This window comes from Anthonomus grandis, chromosome 8, assembly GCF_022605725.1.
Source record: "Anthonomus grandis grandis chromosome 8, icAntGran1.3, whole genome shotgun sequence".
Lineage (NCBI taxonomy): Eukaryota > Metazoa > Arthropoda > Insecta > Coleoptera > Curculionidae > Anthonomus > Anthonomus grandis.
The window spans coordinates 5,339,720-5,363,303 of record NC_065553.1 but is presented as its reverse complement, the minus strand read 5'-3'; the positions used below and the strand labels follow the sequence as shown (position 1 = coordinate 5,363,303).

Sequence of the window (23,584 nt, the reverse complement as noted above, 5' to 3'; positions counted from 1 at the left end):
GGCAGTAGCTATTTTTATAAAACAAAAACGCATTTTAAGGCGTATTGCTGGTGTTGATAATAGGGCTAGGATTTTTTTCAAAAAGTTCAACATTCTTACACTTGGGAATATAAATCTTAGAAATATATCTAAATATTCATTAACATAAAAACAGCTTATGGACAAAAGCATTTTCTTAACACCAGGAATCCAGATAATTATTATATACTTCCACATAGAACACAAAATTTAAATCTCCAAATGTGATTGGCCTTAAAATGTATGATACCAAATATACAAATCTTACTAGATTTAAGGAAGAATTAGTATACATTTTATTTGGTGTCAAAGACAAATTGATTCTATAGGGGAGTTCATGAACTTGTAAAGAAGATTTGTAAGGATTATTAGTTTAAGTTTTTCTTTTACTTTTAAGCTAAATGATGTACTGACGATTCTTATATACAATTGTGAAGTATTCTCGATTGGAATTAAAGAAAAATGTAATTAGGCTGTGTATTTTGTATTAATAACATGGAGTAAAACATACAATTGGTAAGTTGTTAAATTATAAATAAAAATCTATTGATTAACATACATGGAAATTTGTTTTCTTCTCAAGGAGATTGTTGTCAAATATAAAATATGAAGTTTGGGCTTTGAGTGTTTTTTACTTTATTTTGTTAAATATCAGACAGTGGCAGCTCATGATTTTTTTGATAAGGGTCGATATTTAAAAAATTCCCCGTATTGGGCTACCGTTAATTGCCTATATTTTGTAGATTTCTACTTTCTCTACTGGTACTTCAAAAATTAATCGAAAATAAAATTTTCCGATATTAATATTATAATAATAAAAGTATATAAAAAAAGTAACTAAAATTAAAGTAGCAATATTACAAAAAACTAAAGCAAAATATAACAAAAGTCATTTATTTTTTGGTTTACAATTTTGATGTAATTTTCAATATTATTTTAGGTACCTAAAGTAATTAATTCCATCTTGCTGGTGTTTGAAGTAATTTTTTTTTCTGATTGTATTTTTCAACTTTTAAAAGTTATTTCTCTATGTTTCAAACCTTTGGAGTAATTTTCCATTTTATTTGAGGCATTTAAAGAGGTTTTCAAGAATTTGGTGTTTTTTTAAATTTTCTTACGTTCTCCCTGTAGGCTTATTATGTCTTCAACATATGGTCGTGACTGCTAAATATTTCAAGATTTTAATGCTTCATGTCTGGATGCGTGATTCCCCATCTTGTTTTATGATCAAATAATGCTTGAATTTGAAAAAATCGGAAAATTTCCTATACTTGACGAACAAAGAACTCACGTTTGTCCCGCATGTTGATGCAGTTATTTCAAGTAATTAGCTCCTTAGAATTAATTATTGTTCTTTATTGATTAGGAAATCGGTTTTCGTATTTTATTATCAGTTTAACATACTCACTGACATAAGAAGTGTTACAGCCAGAAGTAATAATTTGTTTCACTTATTTTTTTCTCAAAGAGGTAGTCTTAGATCAAGTATACGAGAACTATAAGTCCTGCACATGTTCGATAATATTTAACTACAGTGAACGCAATGGCCAGGCAGTAATATCATACATAGAGGAGTAAATGGGTCCAGTATACTTCTTCGAACATTAATATTAAAAAATGTGATGCTATTTGTAACTAAGATGTTCAAGCTTGATAATATCCCTAAATATCACGTAGCAACAGAAATAATTTTAGGCTGTTCAGGACACTCCTCATCTAAATCCAAGAAACCATACAGGAAGTATGGAATAATACGAATCTGTCCAAAATAACAAAAAAATTATTGATTAATAATTTAAGTAATGATATTTAAAATGCAGTAAAGAATAGCGAATATTCATAACATATAAAACTTTTTTCTTTATGCCACCTGATATAATGGAAATAAAAGAAACCCTATGCTCATTTAAAAACAAGAATTCTTCTGGGAAAGATGGGTTATCAGCAAAAATCTTTCTCAACTTATCTGATGCAGCATTGTCAATACTAGTCAACTCGATAAATGCACCTTGTACATCAGGAGTATGTCCAACCTGCCTGAAATTTGCAAAGGTAATACTCATCTACAAAAACGTAAATCCTTGTCCAAATTGGTAGAAAAGCTAGTCAAGAGCCGGATGATAAACTTTTTAAAACTAAATAACATTCTTAGCAGGTATCAGTTTGGATACCAAGAAAATATAGGCACCGGTGATGCTAGCTATAACTTCTTTTTCGATCTAGATAGCCAAATGAACGGTGGTGGAGTTTCCGCAGCGGTCTTTTGCGATTTGTCAAAAGCATTTAATTCTGTTAGTTATGAGGTTCTGTTGCGGAAGCTCTAACTCTATGGCTTCAGGGGTATAGCGCAAGCTTGGTTTTCCTCCTACTTAAAAGATCGAATGACTTACTGTAAATTGGGGAGTACCACAGGAATCTGTCTTAGGACCAGTACTTTTTCGTCTGTATGTTAATGATTTAGCAAACCTTGACATTCAGGGGAAATTTACTGTATTTGTTGACGACACCATGATTTTATGGCGCAGGCGCAGCTTAGACTGCAAGTCTCTGCACTCTGCAAACAGATTTACAGCAATTAAAGATCTGGTTTCAATCGAAACTCCTGTCGTTAAATGCAGACAAAACTAAGGTTATAAAGCTCCCTGGAGAGAGTATCTCTTGGAGGCATTACGATCAGGCAACACAGCACCACCTGGTTCCTTGGATTGACCATAGATAAAAATCTTGCTTTTGGAGAGCATATTGCTGGTCTTGCTAAGACGTTATCTTCAGGCTGTTTTGCGGTAAGGTTAACAACTAAAAAACTTGGTGCATCGGTTGGTAGATCTGTTTATTTTGCTTTGATTGAGTCGCGTAGGTATGGTATTTGTTTCTGGGGAAATGCTAGCCATTATCTTATCCAGTCAATCCTAATTCAAAAACGGACTCTCTGGTATATTTCCAGGACAAAATCCAGAGAGTCTTGTAGACCTCTGTTCATTAAAGAGAGTGTTCTTACCGTCACAAGTATCTATATCTCATACAAACATCATCATAAATCCATGGCAGAAAATCTCAAGTACGTGACACGTCAAGTAAACAACTTGCATCTGCCTATCCCTACATCTACTTTAACGCAGAAATCTATCATCTATGAAGGCATAAAGGTATTTAATCACCTGCCACGTAACATTAAAGAGGCAACGTCAATTAATATATTTAGACAACGACTGCGTACACTCTTAGTGGGGAAGCCATATTATTCTTTATTGGAATTTTATGAAGATTCATTTTCATTTTAATTATATGTATTTATTTTTATTCTTTTCTGCATTTTAATATGTGACGTGGAATTTACGGACAAAAATTTTATTATTAATGTTTGTATGTTTTCTTATTTTGTATAATTATTTGAGTGCTGCCTTTTTTATTATTTATTGGTAAATTAGGTATTTTTATTGGCTTTTTAAATAACAATTTATTGTTTTAAACAAATAAAGCACATTTTGACTTTTTATCAATAAGATTTAAGAACTAAAATATTAAATATCTAAGAAAATATCTTTTTAGATCTCAAACAAACCCTATCTAAATAATGATTTTTGTTATTATGACGCCCCTAGAGTTAAAATCTTCATAGAGTTAAAATGAATGGTTTTATAAGAATATTTTAAAAATGTCCACTATTTGTCTATCGAAATGAAAAAATTAAAAACCTGTGACTATTCGTTATTTCTATCGAGCCATCCCGGCCTCTCAATGGACATTAACCACATAACTATTTTTTTTTTTATCGCGAATGAGTCATACATAGAAATATTCAGGCTCATATTGTATGCAAATTGTATCGTTTACCTTTACGGGATTGCCTGACGACAATCGTTCTAAGATGTGTGGTCTTGTGCCTTAAATGTATATTGTCATTTCTGCTAATGGAATAGAACAAGTTTTTTCGGCTTTGAAAACAATCGACTTTTTGGTCCTTCGAGCCGGATTGTACATGCAGCCTCGTTAAAAAAAATATATCATATTACAAATGTGGGATTGGAATCAAGTTGCAACCTTTCAAGTGGGGATTTCGCCAATATTTCATGTCTCGTGAACTTTTGCATGCCAAATTGCGAGAGAATATAAAGTTACGGAACTGTGAAGTCGGTCAAGTTGAGTGACAGAATGTACCGGGTGTCTCCATTAAGCCAAGTCAAAAACTGTCTGAGAACATAGCAATTATTATATACAGAGTGATGCAGATAAATTCATTTTTATGAGAAAACTTGTTGAGTAATAAAAGGGAGACAGATTGTTAATATTTGCATAGAAAAATAAATTTTTGGATTCCCTGCTTATTTGAGAATTAAAAATTACCAACCCAACCCAAAACTTCATTGAACTACTAAAAACATAAGATGTGAAGTTAAGTTAAAATCTTAGTTTATACACGGTATTCAATATATTTCTTATTCAACATTTTAGCGCGGTTAATTTTTTTTTTAAATTACATAGTGACTCACCAAAATTGCCTTTGTCATATATCAACTGATTGTTCTGTCACCTATTAAAGACAGTGAAGTTTTACCTGCATTAACAAATTTGGGTACCACCATATAATAATTTCCAAGCCTTCTGGTTAATCCTTAGATTTAATGCGAAATTTTGTGCTCAATAAGTTAAGAGTGATGTTATATTTTCTAAATTTTTTATGTAACTGACATTTTTATTATTATTGGACAAGCAATTAAAAATAAATAATTAAAAATTAATAGCTAGCTTGGAAGTAGAAAGTATATTGTTATGACAAAGTCATATTAAATCGTACCTGTTTTATTTTACACTACATCACTACTTCTGATCTAGTGTTTTCAATATATTTTTCATTAAATTGAATCTAGGTTCAATAATTCTTAAATTATAATAAGGAAAATATTGAGACGTAATGCTCAATCTGCAGACTAAATGAGAACACGATAGATTTGATATTCACTTTAAGGCAGCAGCAAGAAAAAGCAAAACAATAACAGTCAATAATACATACAAATATACATGGCTTTTATAAACAAAGAAAACACACCGTCACGGTCTCACAACATATTATAAATGGCGACACGTGTTTCGCTCTAGCTAGAGCATCATCAGATTTAGAATCAAAACAAAATTAAATTTAAATAAAAAACATTAAAAATTTTAAAACCATTTTATAACGCTAGGTAAATAAACAAAGTCACAGGTCTCAAATTTATTAAGTTAAAGTCAGAGGATTACACGTGTTTCGCCCATACTAGGCGTCATCAGATCCACTTGCGTATTCACTGATAAAAAGAACAAAAAAAGAAGCAGACAACACTACATGATACAAATCAAGGGTAGAAATTAAGTTGAAATTGGTAAAATCAGACGGATATAAACAAACAAACTATGTTTGGTTTGTTTCTTTATATAGTTTTAATATGTAATAAGTAGTCTACGTCCGATTTTACCAATTTGAACTTAATTTCTACCCTTGATTTGTATCATGTAGTGTTATCTCTGCGCTTCTTTTTTGTTCTTTTTGTTAGTGATACACAAGTGGCCTAGTATGGACGAAACACGTGTAATCCTCTGACTTTAATTTAATAAATTTGAGACCTGTGACTTGGAGTTTGTTTTCGTTACTATTTAATGTAAGCCGGTCTCTTTGAGAAAAGATGGACTATTTCTTGGCTAACTACATTAAATTGTTAAAAATTAAATTTGGCTCGAAAGTAAACACGTTATTTACACAAACAGGACTCTTTTTAGCCCTTGTAATTTCCTTTTTCTCCAGAAGTTCAAACTTTTTACCTTTAGGGAATTCAGGCTTGAAATACCCATGAAACCCAGATTATAACAATACCAGCATACTGGAGTAGAACGAACGAAATTTCAGTCCAAGAAAAACCTTTAGAATATTTCATGAACACTTGTTTATCTTGGAAATATGATAAACCCACACTCCATAAACGGTGCCTCTAACAATTTCTAAAGGTTAAGAGAAAGAGTATTTAACAACCACGACCTTTCTTAAGCTGGAAAAACAGCAGTTTACCACGCTATAATAATTCCAGTAAAAACATACAGGTGAGAATCCTGCATATTTTACGAAGGACATATTAGAGCCCTATAACGCCCTCAACTTACGACAGATTATTATGTGAATTGAATGTTATCAAGGAAGTTACGAAAAGCGATTTGTAAGATTATCGCCAAAATTATCGGTCAAACTCAGCATAGACAGGAATTGTTGTCGAAAGCAGGGGAAGAAAGTCCAAAAATATCCATTGGCAAGAAGAGCTGCCACAAGAACACGGAGGATGGATAAATATTGATGCCATATATTCTGAAGGGCACAAAACCACCAGATCACATAGTAATCTTCAAAAAAACATCAGTTTGCAACCATAGTACCACGTCCAGAATCGGAATTCTTAGTAATATGAGAATGTATTGAGTACAGCCATGTAAAGAATTTTTTTTTTAAATTTTGGTGGTATACAGGGTGTCCGTTGAACATGTTACAAGCTTCTAAGGTAGATAGAAAACATAAAAAAACAAAAACACTTCATATGAACATGTTCGGACATGCTTCCTCAGGAAGCTAGAACTCTTTGAACATATCCTTTAAAAACTATAGTTCTCGTTTCAGCCAATTTTGAGACATAAATTATTGTTAGGACGTTTATCCTTTTTAACCTATTAAACAAACATTATTTTAACCAGGGGCGTGCGAAACAAGGGGGGTATCGCTTAAATTTAACCCTATTTCTCTAAGCATTCAATTTCTGTCTGTTTGCGTATCAGATTATGATGTTTGTAAAATACAAATCTTTTTATGGGTTGTGCTTTGTTTCTACTTTAGGAGTGTATTAAGAAAATTTAATTGAATCTATTTATAGGTGATTTTATTAAATTTTATAGGGATTGAAAGAATTTTTGATATGGTAGATATAAATTTATGTCATTTTTAAAATAACTTGAATGCACAGTATTGCGGGACGTCCAGTAGCAAGTCAAAAATTCAGGCCTGATTAATTCTCGAAACTTGTTAACATGCACTATCGCTTTCCGGCAAATGAACTTTAGCATTATTAATAAAATAATTAATTCTAAAGCAGTATATTAATTTACTTTTAGTCAATTTTTACAAAAACGGTGATATTTAGCGATTTTTACCAACAGCACCTTTTTTATGCAAAAGGCATAGGAGCATCATAATCTGATACCCAAATGGGCAGAAATTAAAGTTAAATTTACCAAATATTCCCCTGGTTCAAATTATTTTTGTTTAATAGGTTGAAAAGAAAGGGCGTCTTATCTAGCTCCCTGAGGAAGCATTTCCGGGCCCATGTTCATATAAACTTCTTTTTGTTTCGACGTTTTCTATCTACCCTAGAAGTTTATAACATGATCAACGAAACATCCTGTATATTTGATTCGAAATAAATTGTTAACGTATTCTACCATCTGTCAAAGTGTGTCAAAAATCTCTATGAATGCACAATTTTACTCCTTTCTCTTCCTATGTTTATTGAACATGGATATTAGGCAATTAATTTATAAAATATACGGCTGTGACAAAACGATCTTACAGGTATAGCAATCCTGTATGACAAAATAAAGCGAATGAGAATTATACCAAGAAGAAACAAGTTGGTCCAATTTAATTTCAAAAATATGAGTAGTAGTGATGTAAGAAATGAGCCTAAATTGGAAAATCCTGGTAAAATTACTTTTTCAATTACTAAAACCATTTTAAGAAGACCATAACTTGATCCTAGAAAAACTTAAATAGAAATGAAATATCGCAGCAATTTGGTATTAACGTGACCAATAAAATCATAATAAACCATGTAATTGCTGCTAAAAAGCCGCTTCTATTGAGTATACTTGATCTCTCAGAACAATGGAATATCGAAAGCAAATTTCACTATTTGGATCTGATGGTAGGAAATTTGTAAATACGGTTTCGAGTCAATTATCAAATTTACAATCTAAAGCGTGAAGGAGGAGATATAATTGATATATAATTTTTCCGACCTGGGATAGAGCTCCATCATTCAACTCGGCAAAGTAGACTGAGTTTAATATACAGAGTTGTTAGAAATTACCTACAATACAACCATTTGCAGAAGAATCTAAGCCATTGCGATGGATATTCCAATAGGGCAATGATCCGAAATATGTGTCCAAGATAGTAAAATATTGGTTTGCTGAGAAAACATAATAATAATAATAATAATAATAATATAATAAAACGAGAAAAAAAAACAAGTATATTATTATATAAAGTATTTATCTTCTAGAACACTAGACTATATTTTGGAATGATTTAAAAACAAAAGTTTATAATATTTCCTATAATACACATTTAACGAAGTACCGTAATGTGGGGCTACTTGCCCAGCCCGGGGTAACTTGCACACCATGTGTATTTTTGTTTACTTTTATTTTCGGTTATGTTATTTTGTGTTTTATCGCCGGCTTATACAGGTAAATAAAGTATAAAAATGGTTCGTACGTACAAAAAAAACTCTGGGAGCAAAAAATTACCGGAATTACTCAGAGAACGCCTTGCGCCAAGCGGTAGATGCAGTAAATGCGGATATGTCGAGGAAATTAGCAGCCGAAACTTTTAAAGTAGAACGGACTACGTTAGGTCGAAGACTTCTTGGTGCACACTCGAAATCAGTTGGTCGTCCAAAGGTTTTAAGTGATCAAGAAGAGACTCTCATTTCAAAGACATTGGGTGTTGTAGCAAATTGGGGATGTTCTCTCACAAAAGTTGATATTCGTGACGTAATAAAAACATTCTTGGACAAACAAGGAAAAAATGTTCGAATATTCAAAAATAACTTTCCTGGACCTAATTTTTTACAATTATTTATAAAAAGGAACCATTTAAGCGTTAGAATGGCTTCAAACATAAAAAGATCCAGAGCATCAGTGGATCGTAATTAAGTTTTAAATTTCTTTAATAATATTGACTTAGCAATTAGAGAAGTGAAAAGCTCAAATTTGTATAACTATGATGAAACCAACGTTACAGATGATCCTGTGTCCAGGAAGGTGGTAGTGCCAAGGAACACGAAGAGAGTGGAAAGAGTTCAGGAGCATTCCCGGGCTACGATCAGTTTAATGGTTTGTGAAAATGCCAATGGAGATCTTTTACCACCAATGGTTGTATATAAAGCTTTGAATCTTTATGACAACTGGACGCAAGGTGGACCACGAGGAGCAAAATATGCGAGCAGTGCGAGCGGATGGTTCAACATGAACTTATTCGAAATGTGGTTCTTCCAGCTTTTCCTGCCTTACGTCTAATCCACCAGAGAAAATAACGACCAGATAATTCTCGTTGGTGACAACCTGGCAAGCCACTTTTCACCACAGGTGATAGAGGCATGTGGTACAAATAACATCTACATAACTCCCTTCCCAGCCAATGCCACGCATTTAATGCAACCCCTTGATGTGGCCGTATTTGCGCCTATGAAAAGAAAATGGAGAGAGATTCTCGATCAGTGGAGAAAGGAGTCGCGGTTCCAAGGCTGTATCCCGAAAGAACAATTTCCGAACCTACTGGACAGATTGTGGAAAGGGGTAAGTCAAAATGTAGCAGAGAATCTCAAATCAGGATTTAGAGCAACTGGTTTGGATCCTGTAAATCCCGACGAAGTTTTGAAGCACATTCCTGGTGGACTAGAAAATGCAGACATCGAAAGAGTCTTAGACAACAGCTTCGTTGATTTGTTAAAAGAGCACCGTGGAACAGGGGTTGAGAACAAACGCAAAAGGGGAAAAAAAGTCGAACCTGGAAGTGATGCGTCTCGCACTGTTACAGACCCTAATATTTCTGAAAATCCTCTAACCGTTCCTGAGGAATTTCGAACTACAGCCGAACCAGGACCCTCTTCATCTAGCGTTTTGCCATGCACTCAGCAACTCCCTACCAGGAAAAGCAAGAGAGAAACAAAGACTAATAACTCCCAGCGTGGTATCTGCAAGATTAATTGAAAAGACTAGAGAGGCGCAATTGATTGGATAGTGCTCGAAGTGTCGAGCTTGGATTTGTGGACCCTGTAATAAAGACAGCAAAGACCCTTATTTTGAATGTGAATGGTGTGCGGATTCGGAAGACAATGAATCTCCAGTCGATGACAGTGATGCCGACAAGGACTTCCTAGTTGACAATAATAATTAGCCAATGTTTTGTTTTTGTTACACTTGTGATTTTTTCAAAAAATGTGCTTTATTTTACCAAAGTTTTGCTAGATAAAGTTTGTTTATTTTTTAATAATTTCTTATTAATATTTCTAAGCATTTATAGGTACAGAATTTGTTTTTAAGTTTCATATATTTTGAAAATATATTATTTTTTCTTTAAGAATATTGATTTTTAATTGGTTGTAACGGTGGCCCTTGTTATAGGTTTTTTTTCATATGATTAAGGGGTAACATGCACAGAATATGCTTTAGAATGCAATTTATAAACATTTTTTCATGGATGTGCAAGTTGCCTCAACCATGGGGTAACTTGCACACCCCACAAACAAATTTTTTTTGGGACCAATGGCTGCATTCTTCCAATTTTTATACCAGCCATGGGTAGCCCTTAAATAGGTCGGTACAATATAATTTTTGCAAAGTTGTAAAGTTACAATGTACGGGGGTACATTGGGAAATGTGCTGAAAACGTGTGCAAGTAGCCCCAGTTTACGGTATTAAATATTGGTTTATAAGTATTAAAGAACTTAACGGCATTATAAGTAAAAGATCGCTCGAACAGAGCCGTGGAATGGTGCGGCATGGTCAAGATATTGTATCTAATATTTCGAGTGTGAACCTGGTTTCTTGGTATTAACTTTTCAAAAAGATATTCAGGTCTTTGACTAACATATAATCGATAAAGAAAAGTAGAAGTGAAGAATTTGAATAGGTAAGGTAGCGTTAACCACCTCAACTGAAATATAGAGTCTGATACATGATCAAACTTTCCGAGGTTAAAAATAAATCTACAGCAAGTATTCTGCACGCGTTGCAGGCGGTAACGATTTATTTGGTCTAAGCAAGGATAATAAACTATAAGGCAGTAATTTAAAATAGATAAAACAAGAGCCACTACGAGTTTTTTCCTAGTTTTAAAATTTAAAATGTGTTTATTGGCATAAAGCGTAAATAACACCTCTGCAGAAGAGTATTAACATCTTCCTTAAACCTTAAAGAATTGTCTACTTTAAGTCCCAGAACCTTCACAGTATCAAAGAACAAAATAGTTTTGTTATCCAATTGAATGTGAACAGTTTCCATTATATTTTTATGTGATCCTCGGTGTGAAAACAAAACCATTTTTGTTTTATTAGGATTAATGACAAGATTATGCTCTTTTGAAAATTGATTTATTACGTTCAGATCAGCGTTAATAGTATCAGCCACGTTATCAAAATTAGCAGAGTCAAAATAATGTATGTATTGAGTGTCGTCAGCATACTGATGTATTTCAGAATCTTCAACTAGACCGGGTAAATCTGAAGTATACATAAGAAATAATAATGGGCCTAGGATCAACCCTTGTGGGACACCAGAAATAATATTTTTCGAAGCAGAATATTCATAATTCACTTTCTGGGTTTTAAAAAAGGACAAAACAACCTCACTACAGCCATAATGTTTCAGTTTCGCTACAAGCAAATCATGATCGATGACATCAAATGCTTTCGACAAATCAAGAGCTATCATAATGGCTGAAATCTTTTTGTCAAGAGCTCGCATGATATTATCGGTGACGTTTAGAAGTGAACTAGCTGTACTATGATGTTTCTTAAAACCAGATTGATGGAAAGGGAGGATATTATTTGACACTAAAAACGATGACAGCTGCGTATAGATTATTCTTTCGAGAACTTTGGAGATTACGGAAAGCAAACTTATTGGACACAAATGTTGAACACTTTCAGGACTGGAGGATTTGGAAATCGGACATACCACTGACTCATGCCAGGCCCTGGGAAAATATCCTACCTCCAAACAACAATTTATAATATGAGTGACATGATTCAGTATATCAAGGAGACACAAGTGTAACATACGTCGAGTTATGTTATCCACATTAGGCCTATAGACCTAATATTTTTTATAGTTTTTTCGACAGTATTTTGGTCTACTAAAGAAAAATAAAAATTATCCTCAGTAAATTTATTACTGGAGTAGAAGTTATTTTTGTTTACACATTTATCAGATTTATTAAAGACGCTTACAAAAAAATAATTTATTTGATTTGGATCAGATATATTAAACGGCAGCTCGTTATTACTCTTGGTTTTACATAGATGTTGGTTCCCATTTCATGGGAATTAAGACCCATTGAACATCTTTGGAAGATCTTAGATCCCCGTATTGAAATACATTTCGATACAAAAAAATCGATAGCAACTGTTCAATATCATCAAACCAGAGTTGTAACTTTCTTTAAAGACTTTGTTGTAAAAAATGGTTGATTAGAAGATGCCAGGCAGTTTTAATGGATGCTAAAAAATACTAAAGCTAAAAGGTCCATTCTTGTTTACACCACTGAACCTTCTTCACCCTTACTGAAATAACAATTATTAATGCAAAGAAGATTTCTTATAAAGGTTCCCTGTTATTTTAAAATAGGAGAAATAAAACTTTTATTGGCATTTTATACGATATAGTTACTGAGACACCGGGCACATTAACTTGGTCATTAGATATAAATAATTCATATGAAATGATGGGCACTTCTTCCGATTTAAGTTTTATTGCGTCTAATATTAAAAAGTCATTAACTAAAGGTTCTCAATGCCTAATAGCAAATCTGTACATGGTATAAGATAGAACAAAAAGCTAGTTGTATTCTTTTTATCTGTATATACGAGGATGAGAGCAAAAAATGAGGTATCTGGTTTAACGACGCGAGATTACCCATAATAATCTTCGGATTAAAGAATTTACGAGAGTATAGAAGGATGCGAAAAATGAATTGGAATTAGAGCGTCTAGGAATTTAAATTGGCGATTTGATGTTATAATATTTCTATGAACCTAGCAGCTTGAAATTGAGATGAATCCTATACGAGGACATCAGTATTAATATATGGTGGTCTAGGTATATAAAACCTAGTTTGTAATGGCTTGAGGCAACAGTGCTGTTATAGTAAGAAAAATACCGTTAGGTCATCTAGACGATGTAAGGTGAGTTTGTAATTTTCGATTATTATTCTTTCCCGGAATTTACAGTAAATTTAATTAAAATGAAAATTTTTGGAATGGAAGGTATTAAATTATTTTTTTAAAGGCGCAGTAGATGCATTTTGTAAAGAAACTATAGTACTAACAATAATACATAAGTCAATTATTAATAAAACAACATTTTTTTTGCTATAATGGCACAAATAACAATCTTCTCTTTGTTAATACAAATTCAAAATTAAAAATCCATTCTTAATAGATAGGTAGGATAAAGGTCCACTGCCTTATAGTCGATTGTATAGTTTAGTTAATGTTTAAACTATGTTCAGCGATGCTTCATTGGATTTTTTCGCTCTATTAGTTACATGTTTAGTATATAAGGCCACTTGTAAGTAGTTTTAGTTTATTTTTGAAGATATTAACATCGTTTAAAGAGTTTTGATTGGTGGCAAAACTGTTTTGTCATCTAAGTGTCGCACCAAAGATTCCAACCATAAGACTAAAAGAAATTAACCAAAAGTAACTTTTGCATTTTTTTTACATTATAACGAGTCTGACAGAAATGAGTCATTATTTTAATTGTTTTATTTTTTACGTTCATTGGTGTATAACTTACATAGATTATAGTAATTAATGGAGTCAAAGGTTTAGTTACGTATTAAAAAGAAACTTAATAAATCATCCATAAAACATAAAAATACCATCTTGTAGATGATAAAAAGTGGTCTAACTAAAATGTCATTTATTATTAATTATACACAAGTTTTGTCACCTCAAAGGTAAAAAGTGATTTATACATAAAATTAAATGTTTTACATAAACATATATTTGAAAAAAATCAGTTTGACTTATTTCTTGTGTTTTAACCCATTATGCAAACTACTCCAAAATCCAACACAATTCTCCTTTAAAATATGTTATTAATAAGCACAAATTATGCAAATCGTTACGTCATACGCTAATCCATAACGCTAATTTTTTAACCTTGCTTAAGAGTTTGACGTATTTGGGTCAGTTGGAAAGTCCTATTAAAATATTAACCAAAATCTAGTTTATCGAGGAAACCCGCTTATAAGTTGGCTAATTTAGAATGAATGTTAAACGCATTCGCGAATATATTGTTTTCACCTATTCGTATTAGGATTTTGGACACGTAATTTTTAGTGTAATTTATCGGAAGGGGCGACGACTTGTGGAAAAACAAGCAAAAATAAGTTATATTGTGGTTAGTAGACCGTCACTATTCACTAGGCATAAATAAAATTGTATTAAAGTCAATAGCTGAGCTTGTGTTTTATTAGTTTTTTTTAAATGTAATTAGTTAATAATTCGGACCACACCTTTTTATACTATATATGAACAGTCTTTTACATTTATCAATCACAAGAAAAATTATAAGTTACGCAGACGATACCGTAATACTCTATATAGGAAAAAACTTGAAACAGTCTAAAAACTGAAGCAGAAAGGGACTTTTTAAAAATAACGAAATGGTTTGAGGCAAACAAATTATCACTTAATGTTGATAAAACAAAATACATAAATTTCACTTAATACGAAAAGACCTACCAAAATTAGGTCCTTTATAAGTAAATCGATCGATAATTTTTCTGGAAACCAGCATTATGGAATATTTAGGTATTCATATTGAGCCCCACCGGATATAAGCCAAAGATACTTATACTTGGTGATCAAACTGTTAATAACATTGTTAGATCAATTCAAGACTACCTAGGAGACAATGTAACCAGCATGACTATAATGAAACCATATGCGACTTGCAAGAGTGTTTTGGATGATGTTGGTAGTTTGGTAAGAGATTTTACAAATAGGGATTTTATTGTTTTGGGCGTCGGCTCTAACGATATTAGGTTAGGAAAATATCCAAGTATGCGCTTTATTAATCACTCTTTAAAATCTTGTGTACACACTAATGTAATATTACATGTTTAATGTAATAATGTAATATATTACATTGTAAAGTAATCTAATATTAATTTTTAACTCTAAATTAAGAAATTTTATTGATTATGTTAATAAGTTTAGTAATGTAGGTTTTAAAACTAAGAACGCGACAATTTGAAAATCAATGATAATTTTTTTTAAATTGGATGGTTAAGTTACAAATTTAATATATGTTAAGTGTGACTGTCTAACTGATAAAGTAGTAAGAAATTATGAAGATTCTATATATGTGACGCAAACCAGTGTTTTGGAAAACACGTGCAGTATACTAAGCAACCTTGTATGAATCGTAATGATTCTTATTTAGAAAATTTAAATTAACCACACTTTTACTCAATGTCCAGTCAATAAGATCAAAGATAGATGATTTGGAGTTATTTTTAGATCATTTAAACAAACCCTCTGTTTTATTGATTACAGACCACTGGTTAAAGACTGAAAATTTTATTCATATCTATATTTATTCATATAATGAATGGTTTTAATTTTAGGAGTGATGTAATGATTTTAGTTGTGAAATGAGTTTTGAGTGTTGTGCTATGTTCCCCAATATTTTAAACCTATATATACATATTGTGTGTTTATCGTTCTCCATCATCTTGTTCTGAGGTCTTCTTGCTTGAATTAGAATCAATACTAGGATCCTTAACTTCATGTGTATCTGTAATCTTAACTGGTGACTTTAACATTAACTTTTCTGATAAAAATATGCTCAATGTTAATTCTCTGAACTGCTTACTAACTTCTTTTGGTTTGGGAATGCATGTTGATTTTTTCACGCGATAACAGCAGATACGTCCTCTATCTTAGACTATGTTTGTTCAAACTTTGGTAAACATACAGTGTGTGCTGTAATAGATGCTGGGTTATCAGGTCATGAAATTTTACTAAGCTTTCCGATGCATGTCAGGATCTTGATTGGAGTATCTGCAGGACCAGCTTTCATAGTCTTTTTATGAGCTTTTTTAAAAGAGTATTTCCTATAATAACTTTAAGATCTACTCAGAAAAAACCTTGGATCACCAAAGGTCTACGGATAGCTGGTAGAAATATGAGATGCTTGCACTCAATTTTTGCAAGTTTGCAGTTTATAATAATCATTTTATGAATTATTTTAATAAATACCAAAGCACTTTACCACCGCAGATTAATCCGGTAGGCGAAATTTAATTATTATGAAAGTAGGATGAAAAATGCTCCCAACAAGCAAAAGGAATCTTGGAAAATAGTTAATTCCCTAAGAAGTAAAAAATATTCTAACACAAACAGCTCCCATTTGCATGCAAATATCATTAATTTCTTTTATTATTCAATTGCAGCTGATCTTGCTAAAACTATGCCAGCTTCTACAATAAACTCTTTGCCATATTTACAAAATATGTCTGTGTCGAATACATTTTTTTGTATGCCTGTTACTGCTGAAGAAAAAAAGAAAAAATTCTTCTGACTGGGATGGTATTTCTATTAAAGTGTGTTTAAATCTTGGCACTGACATTACTGGCTAGTTCTTTATCTTCACTCTTTGGCTTTTAAGCTTCAAAAAAAACAAGTATTTCCACAGTATTTCACTTGTTGGAAAGACTCTATTTGGGACTTAATGATGGAGAAGCAGCGGCAGTCTTTTTGTGTGATATCGCTAAGGCCTTTGACTGTGTATCGCATGAGCTGTTGTTGCGGAAGCTTGAAGTATATAGGTTTACAAGGAGTATGCTACAATGGTTTCGGTCATATCTTCGAAATGAAGCCAGTCAGTTAGTCTTTAAGGGTGCCGTATCTGATCAGTTAACAATTTCAGCAGGGGTACCACAAGGATCTGTTTTGGATCCACTTCTTTTTTTTTCTTTATGTCAATGACTTACTCTCAATATTAAGACATGGGCAGTAACTTTTTTTGCTGATTATACCACATTGCTATGGCATGATGCAGATGCACAACTTCTACTTAAGAAAATGATTGAGGATTTATGCAGAATCAAGACTTGGTGTGACTGTAATTATTTGTCATTTAATGTAACCAAAATAAATGTTTTAAATTGTAAATGCAGACTGGAGAATGTGCTTTTGTATATAATAACAAGTTTCTGGGTCTAATAATAGATGACAAATTATAGTTCAATAGACATATAGAGCAATTATCGCTAAAACTTGCTTCTGGTTACTTTGCATTTAGAAGCATTGCCAGTCAACTTAATAAACAAATATCAAAGTGCTTATTTTGCCCTAGTTGATTCCCACTTGAGGTATGGTATCTGCTTTTGGGGATGTTGCTCAGGTTACTTGTTTCGATCTATCATTATTTTGCAAAAGCGCGCCCTAAGATACCTCTGCAATATTGGATATAGAGAACCTTGTGAAGCATATTTTATTTCTAAAAAACTTTTAACCTTACCATCAATATTTATACTCGAATCTGTTTGCTTAATGCATAAAAAATACTCGACAGCAATTACTTCTCAGAATACTATTGTTACTCGCTCTGCATTTAAAAAAAACCTTCCTATACCTAGATCCTCCATGAGCTATCATTCTATTATTTACTTTAGTAAGAAACTGTTTAATCCTCAATCTTCCTATTTCCATTAGAAGGATTTTTAATTATAATAAATTCAAAAGGAAAGTTAGGAAAATATTACTCAGAGAAGCCTATTATAGTGTGGATGATTATTTATTAGAGAATATTTAGCTGTATTCTAATTTTATTCTGTCTTCAACATTTATAAGTTTTATTTTATGTAGTAGATTATTATAATTTAATATGGAAAAGCTTTGTCTATAAGAATTTTGTATTCTTTTAATGAACGTAAAAAAAAATAAAATTCAAATAAGTCCTCTAGCACATCCCTATACCACCAGAAAAAAAAATGAATATGCCAAAATTCCAAAAAGCAAAAAAGCTATTGGTCAAAGATATTAATTTAAATATATTGCACCCAAACTATTTAATATACTACCCAAAACGCTACAAGATAATATGAAACATAAGTGTTTTAAAAATGATTTTAAGTGAAATTTCGGTTAATGCGATGTTGATTCTGACTGGCGATCTTAATGTAAATTTTCTAGACAGATCTAATGGATCAAATCGAATCCTTTTTAATCTGTTAAACTCATTTAATTTTAAGATGCACGTGGATCAACCAACCCGGATCTCAGCATTTTCTTCCTCACTGATAGATTACTTCTGTACGAATTGTTTTACTATTGATTACTTCTGTGCGGTAGACTTTAAACTAGAGCTAATTTCCGCAAATTCTCTTTGCTTTGCAATATGTAAGTTGGAATAATGTATTGACTACTGTTAACTCACTGCATAGCTTTCTTCAAATAGTATTAAACAATTTTAACACTGCTTTTCCTGTTGTCAATATTAAGAAACGAAATAGAAAACCTTGGTATACTAAGGGTTTACGAGTATCTGGAAAAAATATGGGCTCCCTTTTTTACATTAGGAAATACGCTATGAACAATGCAACATTTTTAACTTACTATAATAGATACCGCAACATTTACAGAAACTCAATAAAAATGGCTAAGTGGACCTACTTTCAAAGGAGGAGAAATAGTTCCTCCAATAGAGCAAAAGAGTCTTGGAAGATTTTAAATGAGCTAAGGGGCAAAAATAATGTCTCGGTTATTCCAAGTACCTTAGATTCCAGTTTCCTCAATTCCTTCTACTGTGATATTGCTAGTAACCTTGCAGCCAATATCTCACAAAAAATAGATCCCAGGAGCTATCTCAGCAACGTGGTAGTAGCCGAATCTTTCTTTTTTGCCCCCACAAGTGTGGAAGAGCTTATACAGTTAATTTTAAGAATAAGAGTTCATCAGGTTGGGATGGGCTTTCTTTTAGAATATTTTCTGCTTTACCTCTTGTTGCTTTGCAAGTCTTGGCCGAGTCAATTGACTTTTCATTTATGACTGGAGTTTTCCCAGAGTACTTAAAAAGAGCAATGATTATTCCTCTTTAAAAGGGTGGCGATCGCGACTGTCCTTCTAACTTTAGACCTATAGCGTTATTGTCTACTTTAGCCAAGATAGTGGAACGGCTCGTTAAGGTGAGGATGGTTTCATTTTTAAATAGGTTTGGCCTATTGAGTCTTCAGCAGTTTGGCTTTCGTGAGTCTGTGAGCACAAATGATGCTATCTTTAGCTTTCTATAGCACCTGTACAACCGACTCAATGTTGGTGAAGTTGCAGCAGCGGTATTCTGTGACTTGTCCAAGGCCTTTGACTGCGTGAGTCACAGAGTGCTGCTGATGAAACTGGAGCTCTATGGTTTCAGAGGAACTGCCCTTGAGTGGTTTCGTTCTTACTTATCAAATCGTGTCCAAGCTGCCAAACTTAATGGTGATATCTCTAAGGAACTTAATATAAATGTGGGTGTTCCGCAAGGATCAATACTTGGTCCTCTACTTTTTCTCATTTATGTGAACGATCTGCCACAACTGCAGGTAATTGGCAAATTTACATTCTTTACCGATGATACCACCATCCTCTGGCACGACTCTGATGTTTCTCAAATGGAGGCCAATATACGTGCAGATTTGTTAAAAATAAAAGACTGGTGTGATGCAAATTTTTTGACATTTAATATTTCTAAAACAAATATCCTTAATTTTAAATGTAATACAAATGATATATGTTTGAATAATGAAGCCATCATCGTGCCACCGTTCAGTAAGTTTTTGGATCTTTCCATAGACAAGTTCCTTAAATTTGAAGACCATATTGTGAATATATGTAGAAAAGTCTCATCAGGCTGTTACGCCCTAAGGGTTATTGCCACCAATCTTAATTTCTCCATCGCCAGATCTGCATACTTCGCGATTATCGAGTCGCACCTTCGATATGGAATTTGCTTTTGGGGTTCATGTTCAAATTCACTTTTTAATTCAGTGTCTGTACTCCTTTAACCCTGAGTTGTATTTTTATTTTGGAAACAGTTTGCTTAGTTTTTAGAAAATATAAACACTCCACTTAGGAAGCCACTATAATACACGACAAAATTATTTGATGAGGCTGCTCATTCCTCATTTTGAACTTGTCCATAGCTCTATCATATATGGAGGTAAAAAGCTGTTTAATAAATTTCTACTAGAAATAAGACAACTTAAGACTGAAAAAAGCCTACGTATAAGGACGAAAATATTTCTTGCTAGTAAAGCGTACTATGGTTTAAGTGAATTTTTTAATGACTTAGCATTTAAGTATTTTTTAAGTTTTATATAATCTTATTTTATTTTAAATTAGATTCTCGTTTTTATTCCTTTAATGTACAGTCTATTGGCTTTGTCTATAACTTCTATGTTTATATTGACAATAAAGCATTTTTTGAGTTTGATTTCTTAATGTGACTGTTTTACCGAATGTGACTTTTACTACCGAAATGTGTCTTGTCAATTTGCAGTTTTATTTTAATGTAGATATTTTTATATTGGCAAATAAACGTATATTTATTTATTATTATTAAAGAAAAAAAAACAGGGGGTATGATGCTCTTTCGTGCCCTCGCCTTATTTTTCTGAAAAATACCTATATCTCATTAAAGACTCAAGTGTAGCCCTTTGATTCTCCAAATCATTAAACTGTTGCTTAAGTCCCAATACTTTTTCCGTTTTAGTTTTTAAAGAGTCGATCAATTTTCTTTTTGGTAAAATTACTTCTTCTTTAAAGACTAGAGTCAATGAGGTTCCTGTGGGTATACCACAGTGTACTGTGCTGCTATCCTGTTCAATCTTTCTGTGAACGACTTCATGAGTATCATTAAATATTTTAAGTTTAGTATATTTTAGTAATGACCCAAAGCTTACAGGAATGCTAGATCACTGAGAGGTTCTGAGAACATCCTCAATATTGATATTGATATTTGAGATATAGATTTTTGATGATCTTCGATAAACATTTAATGCTTTAAATAGGATCTGTTTAATTAATAATCAGTGGATTGATTAATAATAAGTTGTGCCTTGTGTCATGTCTTGTCCCTTCTTAATTGATTTGGAGAATTCTTTAAAATATTCCAGTGTTCTGATGTTTGCGGATAATGCTAAACTTTTAAGAAGTATTGAATCTTTCAACGATGCTGCTCTTCTACAAGAGGATCTGCAATAATTTTTTAACTGGTGTGATTTTAAATAGGATGTCACACATTAATAAAAGCCATAAAATTACTTTACAAGGCAGAGAAAACCTGTTAATTTTATTTATTCAGTAAATAATAATGTTCCAATTGGCTCTTTGAATTCCAAGGCCGAAACATTTGTTTCCATTTGTTCTGGATGCATTCAAATTTATCATTTGAGGGTCACATCAATCAAGTAATAAATAGGGCAATGAAGCTGGTTGGTTTCGGATTCGGACGGCATGTGTTAATTTGTCTAGGTTTACTTTCGAACATCTTACAATTTTTACATTGGGCAGCTTGAAAAAGGCTAAAATAAATTCTTGAGAATTATTGCATTTAGAAATGGATATCACAGATTGGACGAATACAGCTATTAGTGAGTGAAGGATAGTCTAAATTTGCCTACATAAATGCTCTTATAGGCTGTCCCCAGTTGTTATCACTTTTTAAACTTAAAATTCCTTTTCGAAATATCAGACGGCTTGAAACCTTTGTAATACCATTTTACCACATTAACTACTACTACAACGACTGGTTCGCAACGAATTGTTCTTTTTTCAATCATGGGTCTCAAATCTTCTTAGTAATTTGGGTTAAATAATGTACTGATTGCTTACTGTTATTTTGAGTAATATGATATGGAGTTTTTATATAGAGTGTGATACTCGTCACTAAGCTTATATATAATTTGTGATCTATTTCTATCATTACAATGTAAATGAATTCCGTTAATTAATAAATAAAGAAATGTTTACTGGCCATCTCGTTACATTCAGGATTTATACATAATTTTGTATATTCGATTTCCATAATAAATAAAAAGCAGAGCAAGGAGGATTTTTGACTAAAAAACTGAATTAAGTTTTTTTTTTTAAATATGACTTCAAGTATTAATGCTCTTTATTATTAATTTTTTTAATTATATATCTTTTTCTTTATTGAAAAAAAGATTTTAAAACTCCAAATTTGGAGAAGCAAGCCTATCACAATCTTACAACAAACAAAATGGTAACTATATCAATACTTTACTAGTTAGTTATCTATTTTATAGGATCTTAATTATTTCATTAAATAACCAATAAGATTTAATCCGTTTTGACCATGACACCTAAAAAAAAATTTTGTTACTACTTCTGGGAGAGGACGCCTCCACGAGAAGTAGCACCATCTTAAAAAAATTCTAGGACCGGACCTGGATTTTGCATCTTAAGTGCAAAAAAATAATTCGTGAGATTAACCAAAAAACTTCAACTAACAATAATTGTCTATTTTAAAACTAACCTACTTTGACCAAAGAAAAAAGAGGTCTCTAGTTGTGCAAATTTCCGCTTATAACATTGTATCATGGCTAAAAGAAAGTTTTTTACTAATCTAGGAACAAACAAATCATAAAATCCGAAGATCAGGGTTACATGCATATATACATTACACAGGTGTGAATATCAAAACAAAACATCATAACCGTGTCATCTGAAATGCAGCATATTATTAAAACTTTAATGCAACACAGTACCTGCGCAAACAATATAATATAAATTTTTCGGCACACTAAAAAGGCACTAGTTTTCACTTGCTACGGTGATTTTTCATTCATGAAAAAAAAATCCTAATGGACCGCGAACTCGCCGGATTCGGTGGGTCGTGACTTTTCCGCGCGATCGGAGGTGCGTTTTGAACGGTACGAGTGCATGAACTGGCTGCGCTGTGGTTCGGGTTACTGAGAAGGTACCGCGACCAGGAGTTGTTGCTGTTGGTTGGTTTTCGACGGGTAGGGGCACTTTTTTGTTGTTAATCGGGTTGACTATTTTGTATTCGAAAAAAAAATGTTAAAAGTTTTGTTCTAGTTAATTTTATTTTAGATAACGATTTTGATTTGTTAATAAACTCAGATTTTATAGTAGGCACAAGACATCCTAATTTATTTTGGTGACCTGTCAAAAAACCTGACAAACAATTTAAATAGCAGGTGACAACTGAGTTGTAACAGGTAAAAAGGAAGAGTTTTGACAGGTGTCCAAAATAAATTATGTCTCCCGGGGACTGTACAGTTAGGACGCGCAAGTTGGAACAAATTTATTTAAAATTCAGGGATGTGTTCGAAAAAAAAAACGCTCGTACCCGTTGATTTTTATTTTTTGTCGCGATTTTTTTTGATGATGAATTCATGTATATAGGGTGAACCAAAAATAAGCAACGAGCATCAACTTCAATTTAAACGGAAACACTTATTTTTGATTCCATTTTTGAATTCTGCATAGAATATTAAGTATATTTTGTATAC

At 32.4% G+C, this 23,584-nt stretch overlaps 1 protein-coding gene across 1 annotated transcript in view; it reads right to left on the bottom strand.

Annotated features, from left to right (window-relative positions):
* Window positions 1-23,097, bottom strand: part of LOC126739337 (tyrosine-protein kinase Src42A-like) — a 64,964-nt gene extending 41,867 nt beyond the window's left edge. The window contains exon 1 of the mRNA XM_050444978.1: window positions 22,817-23,097. The gene's annotated coding sequence lies outside the window, so the exon portion shown is untranslated. The remainder of the gene's footprint in view (window positions 1-22,816) is intronic.
* Window positions 23,098-23,584: the final 487 nt, after the last annotated feature.